Genomic DNA, 25771 nt, shown 5'->3' with positions numbered 1-25771 from the left:
CCGAGAGGGCCCAGAGATACCTCTCTGACAATCGGAGTGACAAATCCTAATCTCGATCTATGCCAACTCAACAATTACCATTGGAGACACCTGTAGAGCACCTTTATAATCACCCAGTTACGTTGTGACGTTTGGTAGCACACAAAGTGTTCATCCGGTAATCGGGAGTTGCATAATCTCATAGTCATAGGAACATGTATAAGTTGTGAAGAAAGCAATAGCAACAAACTAAACAATCATCGTGCTAAGTTAATGGATGGGTCAAGTCAATCACATCATTCTCTAATGATGTGATCCCGTTCATCAAATAACAACTCTTGTCCATGGCTAGGAAACTTAACCATCTTTGATTAACGAGCTAGTCAAGTAGAGGCATACTAGTGACACTCTGTTTGTCTATGTATTCACACATGCACTAAGTTTCCGGTTAATACAATTCTAGCATGAATAATAAACATTTATCATGATATAAGGAAATAAATAATAACTTTATTATTGCCTCTAGGGCATATTTCCTTCACATAACGGGTCACATGCTTCGAATTGTGACTGACGAACCACTCTCTTATGGACCAACATGACCGAAACCAAAAATCATAGCAATGAGCATTGATGCCTGAACTACAAGCTTCATACATCTGTCATGGAGAAATCAATGTTGTGATAAGTAATGGTGAATTCGACCCTACACCCTACCTAATGACCTAGCAGTGGAGGGGGGTTGTATGCTGCCCACCGCCATTGGAGTCGATGCCTCGCCCATGCCGGAGATGCGGCGGAGATGGATACGAAGGGGACAAGCAGCTGGGGGGGGGGGGAGGTCCTGTTGCCAAAGATATAAGTTGTCCCGCCGCTTCTGTAGATCCGAGTCATTGCCGGTGCAGAGTATTGAGGTTGGATTTCTCCTACCACTAGACATGAGTGATTAAAGGGGGATAATACGTTTTCACGCCATCCCGTGTCGGCAGATCTTTGTCTCCCGCCATCTCCATGTTGATTCCCCCTGCACCGTCGCGTACAACATTCCACATTTTACTGTCGACTCAGCCTAGCTCACTGGAAACAATCGGTTTGAGCGTTCCTAGTGAGCCAAACTCTGGGCTGCTTTAAGTTTCATGCATGTGTGGGCCGGCACCTCATGTACGTAAGCAACAAAATTTTCTTACATCCAGTGGGTCCGCTTGGGGGATGCAAGTTACCAAACATGCCTTAATTATCTTTAGCGAGTCAGACACTCTCTCCCTGCGAATAACTCATACTGCATGCACTATTCTTATTTTGTGTTAGCTGCTCCACGTGAAGCCAGATAAGGAAACATTGGGCAGAGCATGACGAGACGATGTGTTCCACCGACGCATCTGCAAAGATATCCATCCATGCACATCTGCACTCGATCGAGTCGCACCTTAACATTCTTCCGTCGACCAGCTACTAATCATACACAAAGGGAATTCCCTTGAAGCCATTCCGCAATGATTGGTTCTTTTTCTTTGTTACATTGATCTCTATTTTTTCCAACACCATTGTTAAACCTCTTGCCGGGCCAATTTCAGATCATGTGACATGTGTGCTTTCGGTTGATACAACCATCCCTGAGGGTAATCTTTTCAGATTTGAAAGCTTTTGGCCAGAACATCCAGCTCTTTTACAAGTGGTTCAGAATTCATGGAGTAAGCCCATTAAGAGCTCTACTAGTGCTAAAAACATCTCCGTTAAGCTTAAGAGATTGTCTTATGCTTTAAAGAAATGGAGTAAATTTATTTCAAGACTAAGCTTGCTTATTGAAACTAGCAACAACGTACTTCTCCATCTTGACAGCCTAGAAGAGCGGTGTCAACTGACAGTGCCTGAGAGACACTTCAGAAAAAATCTTAAGACACACATTATCACACGCTAGCCTATTAAAATGCCTATCGAAAAAATGTACTTATCGTTGGAGCTAAATATACTAAGTTGGTTTGTCTGGGCTGCTACCCTGATGTCTGGCCTTCCGTCGGACTGTCCGAGCTGCTAGCTCTATTTTGCTAGTTCTCATGCCTTCGGTGCATGATACTTCAATGGCTGGACTGTCTGGGTTCTTAGCCAAACGTCTAGCCCATGCAGAAAATGCCGCAAACGACTAGTTCATGGGGAGCTATATATATACCCCTCCACCATTTCATGGAGGGGTTTGACCAACACTTGAAACAAACCCTAGAACACTCAAAAGGCCCCCTCTCACTTCTCCTACACCAAATCTTAGATCCCATTGAGAGTTTTTATATTTCTTGAGAGAGATTTCACCCATTGATAGATCCACTCCTTCTTTCTCTTTTGACCTTATTACTCTCAATGTAATCCCATTAAGAGAGATTTCACCCATTGGTCAAACTTTGAGATAGTTTGACCCCTCCAACAAAGTTAGAAGTACACTCTTTCAAGGACGGAGGGGTATGATACTTTGCACTAAGGTAGTAACGTAGACTAGATGCATGACTTGCCTATGTTACTCCCACTATGACTAGTCTTACTCGTGATCGACACCACCAAAGCCATCTTCGACACATTAGTTACCCCAATGAAAGTCCGCTAGACTTGGTCAGGGGTAATAGGAAATAAATTATAACGATGTAGTCGATCCAATTTTATCACATATTCTTACAGTTCATCTTTATTTCCAATGTTTGATAGGACATATTTTCTCTAGTAAGTTAATATTGTATCAGTTATCTTCATCTCTTCTTGTTGAATTCAATCGATCCCGTACACTTTGTTTAATTAATCAATAATTCACTCATACCATCTCCAACTCGCCAAATTCTTCATACCACGTATTTTGTCCAATAAGTCAATATTATCTGGCGGGTTGGAGTTGGTACAAATATCAACATTTTTCATGATAATTGGATACCAAAAAATGGATGCCTAAGAGCATCTACATCCGGAGTTCTCATATCCTCCTCAAACGTTCGGATAGACAACCTGACCACTGCCCGGATAAGAAAGAACGAAAAAAGGCACCCAACCTAACCCCCACTCTATTTGGGCATGTCCAGGCAGTCCACAAATCCCCACACCGAGTTTTGAATAAAGTGCAACAATTCCAACTAAAAAAAGAATCACTCACGTTTGCTTTTTTTTTCCGGGTCACTCACGTTTGCTTTGTTTTGCTTGCGTGCGTTGCGCGAGATGAAAATACTGCATGCATTTGCATGGCCACGCGTATTCCGGGCAATTTAATCAAGCGGTTACACATCCATCGATCTTTTCACATCCCCCAATTAATCAATCTCCGTATGCATGAGCATATCGTCCGTCGGTTTCAGAAATTCAGGATGCCATGCCCCTTTGGTTTCTCGCACCGCCGGCCGCCGGCCGTTCGTGTTCCGCGGCTCCCTGCCTATTAATAGGGGACGTCCATTAATAAGAGGGAGAAGGCCAGGCTCGTGGACGGCCCCCTGCCTTTCCCTTCTCCTTCCGCTGCTTCCCGCGACCACGTCCCGCCGGCCGTTCGTGGTCGCGCATGGGCACGAAAGGCAAAAGCAGGCTGCGCAATAAGCGCGGAGGCGTGGCCCTTCGGCCGCATGCGCCTCCCGTAGCCCAGGCGAAGGCCGGCGGCGACCCAACGGCGAAGACAGGGTCGCAGGAGAAGGTGGCTATCCTCACGGCCCACAACGCCGCGGAGCTGCCAAAGCTCGACAACGCGCAGCAGCGCGACGATGGCGAGGTGGTGCTCCCTCAGGTGACCGACCTTCACCTTCACGGCGCCAGCGATGGGAAGGCCGCGCAGCCGGCCGACGACGGCCCTGGCGAGCTCGAGCGGGAAGCGCCGGGGTCGGGCGAGGTTGTGCTTCCTGACCAGGTCGAGGAACCTGGCCTTCACGGCGCCACCGAGAAGGCCGAGGATGTGCCAGTGGAGATCGAGGGGGAAGCGCCCGGGTCGGGCGAGGTGGTGCTCCCCGACGAGGTCGAGGATGCTTTTCACGGCGCCACCGCAGAGGAGGTCGTGCGGCCGGCGACGGAGGAGCCGGACGACGTGCCTGTCGAGCTCGAGGCGGGAGGATCGGAGGAGGAGACGCACGCGCCGCACGCCGAGGAGGAGCTCCCGGACGACACCGTCGTTGGCGATGTCCTCGTGGACCACTACGTCGTCCACCCCGAGGAGGTCGTCTCCCTGCGCCGGCGCCTGGCCGCCGCGCGGGCGTGGAACCTCCTGAACCCGGAGACGATCGACGAACTAAACAAGCTATTCGAGGAGATGGGGCTCTCGGCTGCCGTCGCGTGGAAGGGCCAGGGTCGCCGTTGAAGAGATGAAGCTGGAAAAATAAAAGTCATGGACTGGAGTTGGAGACCTAAATGTTTGAGATATGTCACTTCTGATGAAAAAGAAGAGATTGCCTAAATGTTTTCTGAATTTACTTTGAGTTGATCAGGAAGAGCCTCTCTTTTCTCTTCATCCGCCTGTGCTCTAGATTTCCCATTTTCAAGTTTCCAATTCGTTCATGAAACTAAGAGAGCTAACAGGCTGGATTCCAGCACATACGTCATCCTTTGATAATTCTAGCAGCGGGTATAGAAGTGTTAGCATTATAATTTGCATCTTGCTTCGGTTTTGAATGCCCAAAACACACGTACGTCGCATAGTTTTCAAATGCAGACAGAAACCAATGACAAGAACCGAAATTCAAACCATGAGCTACTAAACTGCTGAAGTTTCTGTAATTTTCTGACTGGCAGCAAATATGACAAAATCACAGACATGTAAGTTACTAACCATCATCAGGGATAAAAGTAACCACCGACTTCACAAAGCATGCATACGTTTCTCAGAGGCACTTTCACAGGGAATCAAGATCAACACAGGTTCTTCAAAAGTCCGCAGGCAAAGCCAGACCAGCAAAGCACTGGGAGAAGGGGAGGACCAATGGGATTTTTCGTCAACCAAGAATTCAGGGACGAAGCCGATCCCTGCCACCATGTTGCATAGCTCGCGAAGCGGAGGAATAGGGCGGTGAAGACGCAGAGCTTCACAAGAACTTGTTGATGATGGAAGTGTTGCAGGTCCACGACGTCCTCCTCGCTTCCCTCCTCCCCTTCTCACCTTTGTCTGCCTCAAGCTCCTCACCAAGAACGCCATGGTGAGGGGTTCCATAATTGGCCTCTGGATGCGGTTAGGGGGCAGATGGTTAAGGCGGTGTTCATAAGCCAAGTGACAAAAGTGTTCGGCCCTAAAAGCCCATCTTTGGGCTTTCCAAAGTTTGTGAAGACCATTTAGCCCGCGTACGTGCGGAACGATTTTCTCATGATCAAGAGGGAAGACAGTGTTATCAAGGACAAGGAAATACCCGAGATCCATGTGCCACCCTCTGACCTTTCGGATAACCCTGCAATATTGCTAGAGGGGAAGAAAGGAACAAACGTGACTTTCAAGGTTCAAGGGGAGATTGTTTCTGCTCATAAGATTTTGCTTGCGATGCGGTCGGCGATCTTCGATGCCAAGTTCCGCAGGCCTATGGCAACGAGGGACAAAGAGTCACAGGACATAACTATCGACGACACGCAACCTGCTATTTTCAACGCATTTCTTCACTTCATCTACACGGATTCATGCATTGCCTTCCATGGTTGGTCTTGATGATGATGAAAAAAGAGAAATGGTTAAGCACTTACTTGTGGCTGCTGATAAGCATGTGATGAAAAGGATGAAGTTGATATGTGTAGGCATGCTATGCATGAGCCTTGATGTTGAGACCGTGGCGACAATATTAGCTCTAGTTGAGCAACTTCATTGCATCAACCTCAAAGATGCTTGTATTGAATTTATGCTCTCTTCGAATAGTAGCTTTTAAGGAGAAGTTGGAGAAACCTTCCACCCGGTTTTGGGAAGGTTCCTAGCAGCTTTCCTTCTACTTCTCTTTTGTATTTCTCTCTACCCGTTTTTATCGATTTTCATTTTGTTTTTCTATTTTTCCTGTTTGTTATTTTTTATATTTACAAACATGTTGACTTTTGTTGAATACATGTTGAAGATTTTTCTATACATGTTTAAAAAAATAGATGCACATTGAAGTTTTTTCGAATACACATTGAACACTTATCTGAAATTCCGAATATATGTTGTACATTTGTCAAATGCATATGGAATATTTTTTATACAATTGTTACGGTGATTGGCGATTTTAGGGACCGTCCATGCTCTATAATCTGACGGTAATAAAATTAGAGTTACAAGGAGTTACGAGAGTGAAATTACATGAAATTACATGAAATTACAAAGTAATGGTGGGACCAGTACCAAAACTAGGTGGGATATTCTTTTTATGTTTTATAAAAGGGTATATGCGTTATTTTTACCACGGTCAGGGCCTTCCGCGTGAGGCCCCTCCTCAGATGTTAACACGTACGTCATTCCTGATCCAAATCTCAAAGTACCTCCTAATGTTCCTAAATAAATCCTAATGTATCATCGGATACAGCCGTAGATTCCGATCTCTGCCGCCGTTGACGACTTCCCTGGCGACCTGCTCGTCGTCCCTCACGAAAGCGGCCGCATCGGGTTCCCCACCACCACACGACCTGCTCGCCATCCCTCGTGGAAGAGGCGGTCGCCGGACATGCCGCCGGGTTCCCCTCCCATCGTAACCTGCTTGCCGTCCCTCGAGGAAGCGGCGGCTGCCGGGCACGCCACCGTGGTCGCCACCCAGTCACACATCACTGAGATGACCGGGCCTTAATGTTTGCTGAGTTGGAATCCGAAGCTTGACTGTCGCTTCGGGGACTATGCTTGCTTTGGTGATTCCTTGACCATGTTTAATGGGGATTCCTCGTTTGATCTCTGCTTCAAAACGATCGAGCTTCAGAGCAGCCAAGAAGATGAGATAGTGAACCAATATGCACAGAAGAACTCAAAGAATAGGCATAGTATAGAGAGAGTTACTTTCAGAACTGAAATACTATGTAATGCTGCACTCACGAGAGTGAGAATATTTTGCCCAGTTCCATTACCATCTTGATCATGTCATTCACCCAGCAAATTATAAGTTGTTTAATGTTACCGTTTGGGGTTCTTTCGCTTGTGAATTTCTATAGTAGCTAAAATAGTACGATTGTGGACAATACTTCTTTAACAATTCAACGGGTATAAATTCACCCAAGTATACTTGTGCACTGGAGTATCCAGCTGAATCGATCTCCAGAAGTCGTTGCACTGGATCTTCAGTACTTGCTTCTTCCATGTGCACTCACAGTGGCGGAGCCAGAACTGCAGTCTTGTGTTGTCATTTTCAAATTGTATAGTCAGGTATATAAATTTGAACCAAAAAATTCAACATTTTTGCATGCATATGCTAGTTTCATCAAAAAGCTGGGTAGTCAATTGACTACCCAGCTGATGAGTGGCTTCCCCACTGTGCACTCAAGTATCCAACTCAACTGATTCAAGTTCATGGACAATTAAGCGGTATAAAAAATTAACCAGGTGTACGTTTCTTCTTTTCTTTTCATTCCATATATACATAAGGTTATCAGTCTTAGAGCATCTCTAACAGATGCTGTAAATCTCGCAAACCCGCATAAGTCCAGCGAGTATACGTGCTCGGCCCAATTTTTTGGCCAGAACAGAGCCCGTATACTCGTCCGGCCCATAAAAAAATTTACCGCGGCCCGCAAACCGCCCAGCAGAAGCGGTATATCTAAGGGTCGAAACCCTATACCTCCGCCGCCGCGTTCCACATCGATTCCCCACTACCTCCTTGCATTTCTCGCCGCCGGCGAGCCCGCACCCGCCTCGAAATACCATGTGGAGCTTCGGCCACAACTCCGGTGATTGCCGCGACCCCGAGCGCAAGCGGCGTGTCCGCTCGGACGGCGCGAGGAAGCGCGGGGCCAAGAAGTGGATGAACCGGGGCCTCTCGCCGCCGTCGCGAGACGGAGGAGTACGATCGTCAGCCGGCCACGGGGTCCTCCGCCGCGGGCTCCTCCGCTGCAGGATCGAGATCTGCCGCGTGGCTCACCCGCGCGGCGAGCTCTTCCTCTTCTGGCGAGAGGCTTCTCCCCGTGAAGAGGGAGGAGCCCGAGGAGATCATGCGCCGTGGCGTTGTCGGGCCCAAGGACTTCGTCGCCGATGTCTACGCGGTCGCGGCCGCCATTGCCGAACGCAGCTTGCGCGAGGAGGCGGAGCGCCGGCGCCACGACGAGGAGCTCAAAACCCTCATGCTCCAGCAGACGGTCGGGCGAACCTTCCGCCAAGGAGAAGGACGACGAGTGGCGGCGCATCCGCGAGGAGCAGAGGGAGAAGTACATCGACCTCGGCAGCTCTGACGAGGAGGATTGAGCTCCTCCACCGCGTCGTCCATGGCCGCCAGCTCGCCACGACGAGGAGCTCGAAGCCCTCATGCTCCAGCAGACGGTCGGGCGAACCTTCCACCAAGGAGAAGGACGACAAGTGGCGGCGCATCCGCGAGGAGCAGAGGGAGAAGTACATCGACCTCGGCAGCTCGGACGAGGAGGATTGAGCTCCTCCACCGCGTCGTCCATGGCCGCCAGCTCGCCATGACGAGGAGCTCGAAGCCCTCATGCTCCAGCAGACGGTCGGGCGAACCTTCCGCCAAGGAGAAGGATGACGAGTGGCGGCGCATCCGCGAGGAGCAAAGGGAGAAGTACATCGACCTCGGCAGCTCCGACGAGGAGGATTGAGCTCCTCCACCATGTCATCCATGGCCGCCAGCTCGCCACCGTGAGATCCCCACCCCCCTTAGTACTAGTAGTGAATGTAGTATGTAATATGAACTAGTGTTTGTAATGAACTAGTGTTTGATCATGTAGTATTTGTAGTATGTGATGAACTACTATGAAGCATCAACGTTTAGGATTAGTTGGCCTGCTTGGAATGCGGACCATCTATTTATCTTGGGTGTAATTTTTGCTTGTGCTCCGCGCACATAGATGAGCGCTAGAGCAACCACCAAAGGTCCTACGTTCGAGTCCAGGCCCCACCTTTTTTCATAAAAACAATGGGTACCTATTTTTAACTTAACTTGGTTAAATAAAAATGATCAAAATTTCTGAGGCGATGAAGACACCATCAAAACACTCTCAACTGCAAAGCATTAGCGAAACATTCAACGAATGCCACAGACCCAACTCCTTTTGGCTAGTTTTCAGGACTACAACATGGAGAATCTGAGGACGTTCAGCTTGGAAGACACAACCGAGACGACAGCCACTGTCTCTGAAGACGCTAGCTCTGGACTTCAGCGCCAGGAAACAGCACTTCGCTACAGCCGCCAACAATCATCGGTGAAGAGGCGCCCTTCTGCGTCGAGCCGCTGGACGTAACAAAACAGATCGAAGCTCGTACGGTCATGTATTCACATCCGTACATATCGCATGGATACTGGAGTTCAGTCTTCGAACCACCTAAGTGCACACAAGATCATACTGAAAGCATAAAAGGCATCTCAGGTGCAGCAAAAAATAGAGCAACGTAGAATATGAAGTTTGATCCAGCGAACTCCACATAAGAAACAAACTGCACCCAGTTGTGCTGCACCAAAGAACATAACAAAGTAAACTTCTAATTCTAATGCAGTGTGACGAATCAGGTCCGCAGCTTTCATAAGCAGCTATAACGCGTTCTTGATAATCCTCTGCATGCTTGTAGCTGCAATACGAAGCACAGTATAAAATGCAAACTGCCACAAGGGTATCATATATTAACTGACATATAAGTTCTTGAGCTAGGGATGGGTAGGCCAGAGAAGGAGCCAGCAATCTGACCGTACTCAAGGAGCTCGCTGCGTTTGGGAGGCTCGTCCCGCTTCTGCAGCAGGCGACGACAGGGTGAACTCGCTAGAGGGAGGGGCGTCGGCTGTTGTGGAGGAGGTCGGGGTTCGCTGCGTTCCGCCGGCTACTTCCTTGGCAACAACGACGACCGGAGAGGAGTGAGGCGAGGTCGGCGGCTGGAGACCGGGAGTTGCTTCTGGCGGCGCAAGACGGGCCTAGGGCGGAGGGAGGCGAGAGGGTGGAGCAGGACCGGTGCGAGGGCACGGGGAAGCGATGTGCCGGTCGGCTGCGGGGCAACGTTGAAGCGGCGGCGGGCTTGCGTTGGTGCAGCAGCTAGGGTTCGTGGGGTCAGGAGGAGGGGAATCGGGACGAAATGAAACAACTCATGCAGCCGGCGAAGGGTGACGTACGAAACGGGAGAGCGAAACGTTTATTTTGCATATACTGCGGGTTGATTATCAAAATAGTCAAGGGTTTCTCTGCAAAACACTCGTTATAAATTATTATTATAAATCCGACGGTCCAAAATATTCTGGAGGGGAGTTACACGAAATTACAAGTCATAACTCTACAACCACCGTAAAAGAGCTCTATTTTATAACATGCATCTAACATTTTTTTAAATATCATGAACATTTTTTAAAACATGCGTAAAAAATTGAAGTGTTACAAACATTTTTAATGGAAAAACAAATTTTTTATATGTTAATGACATTTTTGAAAATTGCCAAACAAAATTTGGTATTTCACTAACACTTTTTTTCCGTGCCTCAGCCTTTGCTGTTTCTATTCTGGTTATCAATCCTCTATGTCCATAATAGTTCATATTAATTTGTACTTTCCCAGACTGAGAAAAAAATGAACTTTTTGAAAAGGAAACAAGATAGTTGATCCCTGAAATTCTGAACTTTCTATATGTAGATTGACATGATATTTTGCTCCTAGTTGGTAATAGCATATCATTGGAAATTTCACCTGTATTATAATATTATACATAGCTTTTTATGCCTGGTTCATGCTATTCCTCTTTTGCAGATTGTGTAACCCGTGGTATTGGTTCTTTTTGCTTCGTGGGCTATAATCGATGTGTTAATTAGGTGGTAAGCTCTTCGTTTGTATGCCACTTTCATGGGAAAACCCTCTCTCTTACAAAAGTTTCCTTTGGAATCAGTTGAACATCTTATATTTGTGAATGGAGGGAGTACTTTACAATCTGATCATAGTAGTTCAAATTTCAGTAGTAGTGAACTGGAGATGTGAACTCTCAGGCATGTATATTAGAATTCACTGGAGTTCTCCATCTAGTAGAATCGGTTAAATCATGGACAAGGTACACTGGCCAATCCTCGATTTTGAGGTATACTACATGTTTGGGAGGTAGGATCGAAAGAATGCTAAGGTGGTAGATGAAAATCGACGGTACTACTTGAGATGTCAGAGGCACTAACTTAGGCTCGAGGTGAAACAGAGGCTCCTCCGGTGACGTGTCTTGCATACCGCACTCAACACCGGAGGTACATGGTGACGTGGTTGTGTGAGAACAGGGAACCACATGTTTCTTTTGCCAACGAATAAAACCGTAAAAACCTAAGAATAAGAGTTTATACTAATTCCTATCTTATATTATTATATAACCACTGCACGACAGCACAAAACTTCCCCCTTCCAAAGTCGAAGCACTAACCTTCCCCCAATCCGCTTGGTCACTCCCCCTCCCCTCCCCACCACCACCAATAGCATCGCCAAGGGTCTTCATCGAGAGTTACAACCCGTCCCAACCCTCCTCCTCCTCCCAACTCCCGCAATGGTAGCATCACATAGTTCAACAGTGAGGGTGCCATTGAGGCACACACAAGAGACGATGGAGGCCATAGCCGTGTTTGATATTGCCAGCTACAACCTGCTCAAGAGCCTTGGTAGAGGTGAATTGCACTCTTCTCCACCATTATCTATCGGCGACTACGAATGGTGCATCCTGTACTACCCCGACAGTTTTGGGGATGAGGGGAGCCAAGGTACGCCTCTGTTTTCCTCAAGCTCCTGACCAAGAACACCCTGGTGAGCGCGTTCTATAGGTTTTGTCCTTTGGATGCGGCTAGGGGACAGATGATTAAGGCGGTGTGCCAAGTGATAGAAGTGTTCCACCCTAAAAGCACATCTTGGGGCTTTCCAAAGTTCAAGAAGACTACCAAGTCGACGTAGTAGACGTACGTGCGGAACAATTGTCTCATGATGGAGTGCGAAGTATGTGTTGTCAAGGAAGAACTAGAGATCCATGTGTGGCCCTCTGAACTTTTGGATAATCTTGCAACATTGCTAGAGGGGGAGAAAAGAGCATACGTGACTTTCAAGGTTCAAGGGAATATATTTTCAGCTCGTAAGATTTTGCTTGCGATGCGGTCGGCGGTCTTCGACGCCAAGTTCTACATGCCTATGGCTATGGGGGACAATGAGTCACAGGACATAACTATCGACGACATGCAACCTGCTGTTTTCAAGGCATTTCTTCACTTCATCAACATGGATTCATTGCCTTCCATGGTTGATCTTGGTAATGATGACAAAAGAGAAATGCTTACGCAGTTACTTGTGGCTACCGATAAGTATGCGATGGAAAGGATGAAGGTGATATGTGAAGGCAAGCTATGCAAGATGCTTGATGTTGAGACCATGGCGAAAATATTAGCTCTAGCAGAGCAGCTTCATTGCAGCAACCTCAAAGATGCTTGCATTGAATTTATGCTCTCTTCAAATAGAATGAATGATGTGCTCACAAGCCAAGGGTATCTATATTTCAAACGATCTTTTCCTGATGTCATTATCGATGTGTTTGAGAGAACAGTTAAGTCCCGCAAAATTTAGTATGCCAACCCGGCATGAGCTACTGCTTGTCCTTCAGTCATGGAAGATCCTTGGCATGTTGGTTTGGAGAAGGTTATGAAGTGGTGCTAAATTTAGGATGCCCATCACCGGTTGGCTTCTATCGACTTACTTTTGATACACTAGTAAGATCTCCGTGCTATGCCATGGAACCACATCAAAGTATGGAGACAAAATAGTCCATATTTGCTTGGATGGAGGGAGAAGGCCGATAGGGATAGAAGGTGGAGCACAAACATGTGAGATTGTTCGAGAAGCGTCGATGTGGTCTTGTGAAATGGTACGAGCAAGAGGGAAAACAGTGTGAAGACAAGGAGGTTTTGTCGACGAGGCAATGATAGTGAATTGACTAAAATGGACCATTAGTCTATAAACTTGTTCCAAATATGCACAATAGTTGTGTAGCTCATGGGATGTTTTCAACTTGTTAAATATGAGTGAACATGTCACAATGGCACTGAATGGTCACCATATGCGAGGAATCTTGCTCAAAGCTTTTTGTGTGCAAAAATAACCCTCATAATTTTTTGAGGTGTTTCTATGCCAAGCAATACCCCCCCCCTCTCTCTCTCTCTCTCTCTCTCTCTCTCTCTTCGCGTCAGGCGAGACTTGGGCCGGATTTTTCTGACATGCCTGAGGCCAAATGGCTAGGAAGAGCACGATCGACGGTTTGTGTGCGGAGCTAGCATGACGTGATGTCCTACGCCGGGTTGGGCCAGATAATATAGAAGATGGACCATACAACCTAGTGTATCACGGGTGGGTTGTTACGTCTTGTGTGCAACATTAGTGGCATAATCCCATCGCAAATGCAATGCCGCGTTTGTTGTGGGACATAAGCAGCCCTCACCTACAGGGATCGATGAAATGGGCTTGCCCAACAATGTGGTATCTTATAGTTTTGGGAAGCTTTTAAGGAGAAGTCGGAGGAACCTTCCGTCCAGTTTTGGGAAGGATCCTAACAGCTTTCCTTCCACTTCTCTTTTGTATTTATCTCCCATTTTTACCAGTTTTCATTTTGTTATTCTATTTTTCCTGTTTGTTTTTTCTATTTTTAAAATACATGTTGACTTTTGTTGAATACACGGTGAAAAAAATTAGATACACATTGAACTTTTTTCGAATACACATTGAACACTTATCTGAATACATGTTGAACATTTACCAAATGCATATGGAACATTTTTTAACATGCATCCAACATTTTTTAAAAATGTCATGAACATTTTTTAAAACATGCCTAATTTTTTTAAGTGTTACAAACATTTTTAATGGAAAAATGAGTTTTTATATGTTAATGACAGTTTTAAAAATTGCCAAACAAAATTTGACATTTCCCTAACACTTTTTTTTCCATGCCTCAACCTTTTCGGTTTCCATTCTAGTTATCTATCCTCTATAACCATAATAGTCCATATTAATTTGTACTTTCCTAGATTGACAAGAGAAATGAACTTCCTAAAAAGGAAACAAGATAGTTGATCCCTGAAATTATGAACTTTCTATATATACATTGACATGATATTCTGCTTATAGTTGATATTAGCATATCATTGGAAATTTCACCTGTATTATAATATTATGCATAGCTTTTGATGGCTGGTTCATGCTATTCCTTCTTTTAGATTGTGCAACATGTGGTATTGGTTCTTCTGTTTGCTTCGTGGGCTACAATCGATGTGTTAATTAGGTGGTAAGCTCTTCGTCTGCATGCCACCATCATGGAATCCTCTCTCTGTCAAAAGTTTCACTTCCAATCAGCTGAGCATCTTATATTTGTGAATCAGGGGAGTACTTTACAATATGATCATAGTAGTTCGAATTTCAGTAGTACTGAACTGCAGATGTGAACTCTCGGGAATTTATATGAGAATTCCCTAGAGTTCCCAATGTAGAAGAGTCAGGTTAAATCATGGACCAGGTACACTGGCCAATCCTCGATCTTGAGGTACACTGCATGTTTGGGATGGTAGGATGGAAAGAGTGCTAAGGTGGTAGATGAAAATGGACAACACTGCTAGAGATAACGAAGGCGCTAACTTCTGTGAAACGGAGGCTCCTCCGTCGACGTGTCCTGCGTACCGCACTCAACACCGGAGGTACACGGTGATGTGGCCGTGTGCGAACAAGGAACCACTTGTTTCTTGTTCCATCAAATAAAATCATAAAAACCTAAGAGTATAAGTTAAGTACTAATGGTTATCTTATATTCTTATATAACTACTACACGACAACACAAAACTTCCCCCTTTCCAAATTGAAACCCTGACCTTCCCCCTATCCGCCTGGTCACTTTCTTCCGCCGCGCCGCCGCCACTCCCCCTTCCCTCCCCACCAGCACCAATAGCATCGCCAAGTGCCTTCATCGAGAGTTACAACCCACCCCGCCCCCTCCTCCTCCCAACTTCCGCAATGGCATCATCACGGGGTTCAATAGTGAGGGTGCCATTGAGGCACACCCAAGAGATGACGGAGGCCACGGACGCGTCTGAGATTGCCGGCTAAAACCTGCTCAAGGGCCTTGGTAGAGGCGAATTGCGCTCTTCTCTGCCATTCTCTATCGGCAGCTACGAATGGTGCATCCTGTACTGCCCCGACGGTTTTGGGGACGAGGAGAGCCAAGGTCACGCCTCTGTCTTTCTCAAGATCATGACCAAGAATGTCGTGGTGAGGGCGTTATATAGGTTGTGGCCTCTGGATGCAGTTAGGGGCAAACGATTAAGGCGGTGTGCCAAGTGACAAAAGTGTTCGACCCTAAAAGCCCATCTTGGGGCTTTCCAAAGTTTATGAAGACCACCAAGCCGACGTACGTGGGGAACAATTGTCTCGTGATGGAGTGCGAAGTTCGTGTTATCAAGGAAGCACTAGAGATAATGTGCTGCCCTATGAACTTTCGGATAATCTTGCAACATTGCTAGAGGGGAAGAAAGGAGCAAACGTGACTTTTAACGTTCAAGGGAATATATTTTCTGCTAATAAGATTTTGCTTGCAATGCAGTCGGCGGTCTTTGACACGAAGTTTTACGGGCCTATGGCTATGGGGGACAACGAGTCACAGGACATAACTATCGACGACATGCAACCTGCTGTATTCAAGGCATTTCTTAACTTCTTCTACATGGATTCATTGCCTTCCATGGTTGATCTTAATGATGATGGAAAAAGAGAAATAGTTAAGCACTTACTTGTGGCTGCTGATAAGTATGCAACGAAAAGGATGAAGGTGATATGTGAAGGCATGCTATGGAAGAGTCTTGATGTTGAGACCGCGGCGACAATATTAGCTCTAACTTAGCAGCTTCATTGCAACAACCTCAAATATGCTTGCATTGAATTTATGCTCTGTTCGAATAATATGAACGATGTGCTTGCAAGCCATGGGTATCTACATCTCAAAAGATCTTTTCCTGACGTCATAATCGATGTGTTTGAGAGAACAGTTAAGTCCCGCAAAATTTAGTATGCCAACCCAGCATGAGCTACTGCCTGTCCTTCAGTTCTAGAAGATCCTTGGCATGTTGGTTTTGAGAAGGTTATGAAGTGGTGCTACATTTAGGATACCCATCACCGGTTGGCTTCTATCAAGTTACTTTTGATACACTAGTAAGATGCCCGTGCTATGCCACAGAACCACATCAAAGTATGGAGACAAAAATAGTCCATCCTCACTTGGATGAAGGGAGAAGGCGGATAGGGATAGAAGGTGGAGCACAAACAAGTGAGAAGTGGCGATGGGGTCCTGTTAAACGGTACCAGCAATATGGAAAATAGTGTGAAGACATGGAGGTTTTGTTGACAAGGCAATGATAGCGAAATGACTAAAATGCACCACTGGTCTATAAACTTGTTCCAAATATGCACAATAGTTGTGTAGCTCATGGGATATTTTCAACTGGTTAAATATGAGTGAACATGTCACAATCGCACCGACTGGTCACCATATGCGAGGAATCTTGCTCAAGGCTTTTTGTGTGCAAAAATAACCCTCATGAATTTCTTGAGGTGTTTCTATACCAAGCAATACCACTCTCTCCCTCCCTCTCTCTCTCTCCCCCCCCCCCCCCTCTCTCTCTCTCTCTCTTCCCATCAGCCGAGACTTGGGCCGGATTTTTATGACATGCCTGAGGCCAGAGGGCTAGGCGATAATATAGATGATGGACCAGAGAGCCTAGTGCATCACAGGTGGGTTTTACGTCTTGTGCGCAACTTTAGTGGCATAATCCCATCGCAAATGTAATGCCTCGCTTATTGCGGGACATAAGCAGCCCTCACCTACAGGGATCGATGAAATGGGCTCGCTTAGCAATGTGGTATCTAATAGTTTTGGGAAGCTTTTAAGGAGAAGTTGGAGAAACCTTCCACCCGGTTTTCGGAAGGTTCCTAGCAGCTTTCCTTCTACTTATCTTTTGTATTTCTCTCTACCCCTTTTTATCGATTTTCATTTTGTTTTTCTATTTTTCCTATTTGTTTTTTTCTATATTTACAAACATGTCGACTTTTATTGAATACATGTTGAAAAAAATAGATGCACGTTGAAGTTTTTTCGAATACACATCGACCACTTATACATTGACATGATAGTTGATCCCTGAAATTCTGAACTTTCTATATATACATTGACATGATATTCTGCTTGTAGTTGATAATATCATATCATTAGAAATTTCACCCGTATTATAATAGTATGCATAACTCTTTATGCATGGTTCATGCTATTCCTCTTTTCAGATTGTGCAACCCGTGGTATTGGTTCTTCTCTTTGCTTTTTGGGATATAATCGATGTGATAATTAGGTGGCAAGCCTTTCATCTGCATGCCACTGTCATGAGAACCTTCTGTCTTTCAAAAGTTTCCTTTTGAATCGGTTGAACATCTTATATTTGGGAAGGGAGGGAGTACTTTACAATCTGATCATAGTAGCTCGAATTTCAGTAGTACTGAACTGTAGATGTGAACTCTCAGGCATGTATATTAGAATTCTCTGGAGTTCTCAATCTAGAAGACTCATGTTAAGTCGTGGACCAGGTACACTGGCCAATCCTCGATCTTGAGGTACACTACATATTTGGGATGGTGGCATGGTAGGATGGAAAGTGTGCTAAGGTCGTAGATGAAAATGGACGGCACTGCTTGAGATGTTGGAGGCTCTAACGTATGCTTGAGGTGACACGGAGGCTCCCCCGACAACGTGTCCTGCGTACCGCGCTCAACATCTGAGGTACACGGTGATGTGGCTGTGTGCGAACAGGGAACCACTTGTTTCTTGTGCCATCCATAAAATAATAAAAACCTAGGAATACGAGTTAGTACTAATTCTTATCTTATATTCTTATATAAACACTACACGACATCACAAAACTTCTCCTTTGCAAACTCGAAACCCTAACCTTGCCATTCTGCCTGGTCACTTTCTTCCGCCGCGCCGCCGCCACCCCCCTCCCTCCCCACCACCACCAATATCATTGCCAAGGGCCTTCATCGAGAGTTACAACTCACCCCGATCCCCTCCTCCTCCCAACTTCCATGATGGTAGCATCGCAGGGTTCAATAGTGAGGGTGCTATTGAGGCGCACACAAGAGACGACGGAGGCCATGGTCGTGTTCGAGATTGCCGGCAACAACCTGCTCAAGGGCCTTGGTAGAGGCGCATTGCGCTCTTCTCCGCCATTCTCTATCGGCGACTACGACTGGTGCATCCTCTACTACCCCGTCAGTTTCGGGGAGCCAAGGTTGCGCCTCTGTCTTCCTCAAGCCCCCGACCAAGAACGCCATGGTGAGGGCATACTACAGGTTGTGGCCTCTAGATGCGGTTAGTGGCCAGACGATTAAGGCGGTATGCTGAGTGACAAAAGTGTTCGACCCTAAAATCCCATCTTGGGGCTTTCCAAATTAAGTTCATGAAGACCACCAAGCCGGCGTACGTGGGGAACAATTGTCTCATGATGTAGTGCGAAGTCCGGGTTATCAAGGAAGCACTAGAGATCATGTGCTGCCCTTTGAACTTTCGGATAATATTGCAACATAGCTAGAGGGGAAGAAAGGAGCAGAAGTGACTTTTAAGGTTCAAGGGGATATATTTTCTGCTAATAAGATTTTTCTTGCGATGCAGTCGGCGGTCTTTGACACCAAGTTTTATGGGCGTATGGCTATCGAGGACAACGAGTCACATGACATAACTATCGACGAATTGCAACCTGCTATATTCAAGGCATTTCTTCACTTCTTCTACACGGATTCATTGCCTTCCATGGTTGATCTTGATGATGATGATGAAAAAAGAGAAATGGTTAAGCACTTATTTCTCATAAGTATGCGACGAAAAGGATGAAGGTGATATGTGAAGGCATTCGATGGAAGAGTCTTGATGCCGAGACCGCAGCGACAATATTAACTCTAACTTAGTAGCTTCATTGCAACAACCTCAAATATGCTTGCATTGAATTGATGCTCTGTTCGAATAATATGAATGATGTTCTCGCAAGCCAAGGGTATCTACATCTCAAAAGATCTTTTCCTGGCATCATAATCGATGTGTTTGAGAGAACAATTAAGTCCTGCAAAATTTAGTATGCCGACCGGCATGAGCTACTGGTTATCTTTCAGTTCCGGATGATCCTTGGCATGTTGGTTTTGAGAAGGTTATGAAGTGGTGCTAAATTTAGGATGCCCATCACCGGTTGGCTTCTATCGAGTTACTTTTGATACACTAGTAACATGCCCGTGCTATGCCATGGAACCACATCAAAGTATGGAGACAAAAATAGTCCATCCTCGCTTGGATGAAGGGAGAAGGCCGATAGGGATAGAAGGTGGAAACAAGTGAGATTGTTCGAGAAGTGCCGATGGGGTCCTGTGAAACGGTATGAGCAATAGGGAAAATAGTGTGAAGACAATGTGGTTTTGTCGACAAGGCAATGATAGAGAAATGACTAAAATGCACCACTTTCTATAAACTTGTTCCAAATATGCACAATAATTGTGTAGCTCATGGGATGTTTTCAACTGGTTAAATATGAGTGAACATGTCACAATCGCACCGACTGGTCACCATATGCGAGGAACCTTGCTCAAGGCTTTTTTGTGCAAAAATAACCCTCATGAATTTCTTCAGGTGTTCCTATACCAAGCAATACCACTCTCTCTCCCTCCCTCCCTCTCTCTCTCTCTCTCTCTCTCTCTTCCCATCATCCGAGACTTCGGCAGGATTTTTCTGACATGCCTGAGGCCAGATGGCTAGGCAGAGCACGATCGATGGTTTGCGTGCAGAGCTAGCATGACTTGATGTCTTGCGCCGGCTTGGGCCAAATAATATAGATGACGGACCAGATAACCTAGTGCATCACGGGTGGGTTGTTACGTTCCGTGCGCAACATTAGTGGCATAATCCCATCGTAAATGCAATGCCTCGCTTGTTGTGGGACAAAAGCAGCCCTCACCTACATGGATCGATGAAATGGGCTGGCCCAGCAATGTGGTATCTAATAGTTTTGGGAAGCTTTTAAGGAGAAGTTGGAGGAACCTTCCATCTGGTTTTGGGAAGGTTCCTAGCAGCTTTCCTTCTACTTCTCTTTTGTATTTCTCTCAACCCATTTTTATCGATTTTAATTTTCTTTTCTATTTTTCATATTTGTTTTTTCTATTTTTAAATACATGTCGGCTTTTGTTGAATACACGTTGAACATTTTTTGTATACATGTTAAAAAAATTAGATACACATTGAACTATTTCGAATACACATTGAACACTTATCTGGATACATGTTGAACGTTTGTCAAATGCATACGGAACATTTTGTTAACATGCATCTAACATTTTTGAAAAATGCCGTGATCATTTTTTAAAACATGTGTAATTTTTTTAGTGTTACCAACATTTTTTCAATAGAAAAAAGTTTCCGTTATGTTAATGACATTTTTAAAAATTGCCAAACGAAATTTGATATTTCACTAACACTTTTTTCTATGCCTCATCCTTTTCCGTTTCCATTCTGGTTATCTATCTTCTATACCCATAATAGTCCATATTACTTTGTACTTTCCCAGATTGAGAAAAAAAACTAAACTTTTTGAAAAGGAAACAAGATAGTTGATCCCTGGAATTCTGAACTTTCTATATATACATTGGCATGATGTTCTGCTTGTAGTTGATAATATCATATCATTGAAAATTTCACCCGTATTATAATAGTATGCATAACTTTTTATGCCTAGTTCATGCTATTCCTCTTTTTCAGATTGTGCAACCCGTGGTATTGGTTCTTCTCTTTGCTTCTTGGGCTATAATTGATGTGATAATTAGGTGGTAAGCTTTTTGTCTGCATGCCACTGTCATGAGAACCTTCTGTCTTTTAGAAGTTTCCTTTTGAATCAGTTGAACATCTTATATTTGGGAATGGAGGGAGTACTTTACAATCTGATCATAGTAGTTTGAATTTCAGTAGTATTGAACTATAGATGTGAACTCTCAGGCATGTATATTAGAATTCCCTGGAGTTCTCAATCTAGAAGACTCATGTTAAATCGTGGACCAGGTACACTGCCCAATCCTCGATCTTGAGGTACACTACATATTTGGGATGGTGGCATGGTAGGATGGAAAGAGTGCTAACGTGGTAGATGAAAATGGACGACACTGCTTGAGATGTTGGAGGCTCTAACATATGCTCAAAGTGAAATGGAGGCTCCCCTGGCAACGTGTCCTGCGTACCACGCTCAACACCGGAGGTACACAGTGATGTGGCTGTGTGCGAACAGGGAACCACTTGTTTCTTGTGCCATCCAATAAAATCATAAAAACCTAAGAATAAGAGTTAGTACTAATTCTTATCTTATATTCTTATATAAACACTACACAACATCACAAAACTTCCCCTTTGCAATGTCGAAACCCTAACCTTCCCCATTCCGCCTGGTCACTTTCTTCCGTCGTGCCGCCGCCACTCCCCCTCCCTCACCACCACCACCAATAGCATCGCCAAGGGCCTTCATCGAGAGCTACAACTCATCCCGATCCCCTCCTCCTCCCAACTTCCATGATGGTAGCATCGCAGGGTTCAATAGTGAGGGTGCTATTAAGGCGCACACAAGAGACGAGGGAGGCCACGGCCGTGTTCGAGATTGCCGGCAACAACCTGCTCAAGGGCCTTGGTAGAGGCGCATTGCGCTCTTCTCCGCCATTCTCTATCGGCGGCTACGAATGGTGCATCCTCTACTACCCTGACGGTTTCGGGGAGCCAAGGTTACGCCTCTGTCTTCCTCAAGCTCCCGACCAAGAACGCCATGGTAAGGGCGTACTACATGTTGTGGCCTCTAGATGTAGTTAGTGGGCAGGCGATTAAGGCGGTATGCTGAGTGACAAAAGTGTTCGACCCTAAAAGCCCATCTTGAGGCTTTCCAAAGTTCATGAATACCGTGTTATCAAGGAAGAACTATAGATCCCTACGCCGCCCTCTGAACTTTCGGATAATCTTGCAACATTGCTACAGGGGAAGAAAGGAGCAGATGTGACTTTCAAGGTTCAAGGGGATGTATTTCCCGCTCATAAGATTTTGCTTCAGATGCGGTCGGCGGTTTTCGACGCCAAGTTCTACGAGCCTATAGCTACAGGGGACAAAGTCACCGGACATAACTATCGACGACATGCAACCTACTGTTTTCAAGGCATTTCTTCACTTCATCTACATGGATTCATTGCCTTCCATGGTTGATCTTGATGATGATGACAAAAGAGAAATGGTTAAGCACTTAATTGTGGCTGCCGATAAGTATGTGATGGAAAGGATGAAAGTGATATGTGAAGGCATGCTATACAAGAGTCTTGATGTTGAGACTGTGGCTACAATATTAGCTCTAGCTGAGCAGCTTCATTGCAGCAACCTCGAAGATGCTTGCATTGAATTTATGATCTCTTTGAATCGAATGAATGATGCTCGCAAGCCAAGGGTATCTAAATCTCAAAAGATATTTTCCTGACATCATTATCGATGAGTTTGAGAGAACAGTTAAGTCCCGCAAAATTTAGTTTGGCAACCCGGCATGAGCTACTTCTTGTCCTTCAGTTTGGGAAGATCCTTGGCATGTTGGTCTGGAGAAGGTTATGAAGTGGTGCTAAATTTAGGATGTTCATCACCGGTTGGCTTCTATCAAGTTTCTTTTGAAACACTAGTAAGATGCCTGTGCTACGGCACGAAACCCCATCAAAGCATGGAGACAAAAATAGTCCATCCTCGCCTGGCTGGAGGGAGAAGGCGGATAGTGATAGAAGGTGGATCACAGACATGTGAGATTATTCGAGAAGTGCCCATGGGGTCCTTTGAAATGGTACGAGCTAGAGGGGAAACAATGTGAAGACAAGGAGGTTTTGTCGATGAGGCAATGATAGTGAAATGACTAAAATGCACCATTGATCTATAAACTTGTTCCAAATATGCACAATACTTGTGTAGCTCATGGGATGATTTAACCTGGTTAAATATGAGAGAACATGTCACAATCGCACCGACTGGTCACCATATACAAGGTATCTTGCTCAAGGCTTTTTGGGTGCAAAATAACCCTCATGTATTTTTTGAGGTGTTTATATGCGAAGCAATACCTCTCTCTCCCCCCCCCCCTCTCTCTCTCTGTCGAGACTTGGGCTGGATTTTTCTGACATGCCCAAGTCTAGGTGGCTAGGCAGAGCACGACCGACGGTTTGCGTGTGAAGCTAGCATGACCTGATGTCTTGCACCGGGTTGGGCCAAAAAATATAGACGAAGGACCACACGGCCTAATGCATCACGGGAGGTTTGTTATGGCTTGTGCGCAACCTTAGTTGCATAATCCCGTCGCAAATGCAATGCCTCGCTTGTTGTGGGACATAAGCAGCGCTCACCTATGGAGAAGTTTTGAGAAATGGGCTGGCCCAACAATGTGGTATCTAATAGTTTTGAGAAGCTTTTAAGGAGAAGTTGGAGGAACCTTCCATCTTGTTTCGGGAATGTTCCTGGCAACTTTTCTTCTACTTCTCATTTGTATTTCTCTCTACCCGTTTTTATAGATTTTCATTTCCTTTTTCCATTTTCCTGTTTTATTCTATTTTTAAATACATGTCCAATTTGTTGAATACACGTTGAACATTATTTGTATACATGTTGAAAAAAATTAGATACGCATTGAACTTTTTTCAAATATACATTGAACACTTATTTGAACACATGTTGAATATTTGTCAAATGCATATTGAACATGTTTTTAACACGTGTTCAACATTTTTTTAGAAATGTCATGAACATTTTCTTAAAACATGCGTAAATTTTTTAAGTGTTACAAACACTTTTGAATGGAGAAAAGAATTTTTATATGTTAGTGACGTTTATAAAATTTGCCCAAACAAAATTTGATATTTCACTAACATTTAAAAAAACCATGAACAAATTTGTAAATGTGTGTTAGTTTTTTGAATGTCATGTTTTTTTTGAATTGTACGGATATTTTTCCAAATTACGTAAACAAAATTTTATATTTTTAAAGAATGTTTAAAAAAGTGTGATGAATATATTTTGAAATGAGCGAACATTTTGTAAATGTCAGAAACATTTTATTCAATTGTCAAACTTCTTTCAAAAACCGCGAGTATAAACTTTTACATTCCCTGAATATTTTTGTAACGTGCGATGAACATTTTTTTACCAAAAATGGGAGAGGAAAAACAAAAGCAAAAATGTAAGGGGAAAGGGCAGAGAAAGAAAAAAAACATTCTATCTGTTGCTCGCTTTCTTTGGGTGAAAGCTTGTAGGGTTGTGGCCGGAAAGAGGCGTGTAATTTGGTCATGTCACTAGGCCTGGCCAATTACCCGCGCTGCAGGCGATGACACTCCTTTCGCCACCACTCAATGCTCCTAAGGACACCTACAACGCGGGCGCTATCGGCAAGCGCTAGGGTACAAATCCCAGCCGTTGTGCTAGATTCCCACCGAGCATGGGAATTCTGCTGGCATCGACACCTAGTCTGTCGTCAGGCGATCCAAGTCTTTCGTGTGTTTGTTTTACTAGGTAATTGCCCGTGCGTTGCAGCGGGGTCATACAAACTCTAATATTATGTATAACATTTACTCTTAGGACATAAATACTGTCAACTTTTTTTAGCCGATAAATAACTTTCGTTGTTGTTTTTCTTCTTCTTCGCTTCATGAGCTGGCCGTCATTGTTGCTGTTGGTGCTGCCGGTGATGACATTGCCATAATATCAATTAAACTCAAGATGCTATATAACTCCATCGTTTAAAAATAGTTCGAGCAGCTATGTCTTTTACAAGATGTACCAAAAACCCATTGTGTCTATTCTCGTAATCGTAAACTATCTAGTACAAGCCTGTGTGGACCTTTTATATATAGCACACATTCTATGTACTAAATTAACTTAGAATAACCTGAAAGTCATGATTAAGAAAGAGGAAAATGTACTTCCTTCACTAACAAAACATGGATTCCCTGCCTTAGAAGAAACAAACAAATCAACCAGGCTCCGTTTCTTGCATTTCATTTTATGGACCTTGATCACACACAAAAATAGAGCAAGAATAGAAAAACGAAAACGCATGCAGGAACCCGGTCCAACGGGAAGCAAGTTGATTCGCTAGCCCGCAAGATGGGAATTACAAGGGCGTACATGATCTCTTACATGGGCCATGCAAGGCATCCCCGAAGAAGGATGGCATGCATATTGATTTTTGCGTTGCACCTCCAACTCTTTTGCTTGAACTCATCCATGGCTTGGAAACGAGAGGGCACCACGTGAGATTTTCTGGATCGCGTTGTTTTTCTTGGAGAGAGGGTCGGCTGAGAGCGAGAGGTTCAATAGCCTGGGAGAGGAAGAGATGCGGCAAAATCGGGAGACATATAATTTCTCTGGAGAGAGATATTTACGCTTGAGAGATTGCGGGAGTACATTCAGGGAAAGATATATTTTCCATAACTATTGTCTGGGATTTATTTTCCAACTGAATGATTGGGAGATTGGTTATGTGAGGGAGATTGGCCCTTGATTACAGGAGACTGATCCGAATTTATTGGGTTACCAAAGAATATTTGTTAGGTTACCATGAAAAGACTAAGGCTGGTCATAGTGGGGAGTAACTTAGACTAGTGTCAT

At 44.8% G+C, this 25771-nt stretch overlaps 5 pseudogenes; all 5 read left to right on the top strand.

Annotated features, from left to right (window-relative positions):
- The first annotated feature begins 5161 nt into the window (after positions 1 to 5161).
- Positions 5162 to 5828, top strand: LOC125517063 (annotated as a pseudogene).
- Positions 5829 to 11566: 5738 nt separating this feature from the next.
- Positions 11567 to 12624, top strand: LOC125513074 (annotated as a pseudogene).
- A 2430-nt stretch (positions 12625 to 15054) lies between these two features.
- On the top strand, positions 15055 to 15937 carry LOC125517062 (annotated as a pseudogene).
- Positions 15938 to 18234: 2297 nt separating this feature from the next.
- On the top strand, positions 18235 to 18970 carry LOC125517061 (annotated as a pseudogene).
- Positions 18971 to 21676: 2706 nt separating this feature from the next.
- On the top strand, positions 21677 to 22348 carry LOC125517060 (annotated as a pseudogene).
- The last annotated feature ends 3423 nt before the right edge of the window (positions 22349 to 25771 follow it).

The sequence above is a fragment of the Triticum urartu genome, chromosome 6 (assembly GCF_003073215.2).
Source record: "Triticum urartu cultivar G1812 chromosome 6, Tu2.1, whole genome shotgun sequence".
Lineage (NCBI taxonomy): Eukaryota > Viridiplantae > Streptophyta > Magnoliopsida > Poales > Poaceae > Triticum > Triticum urartu.
The sequence above is the reverse complement of the archived record's forward strand: the minus strand, read 5'-3'. Positions and strand labels throughout refer to the sequence as shown.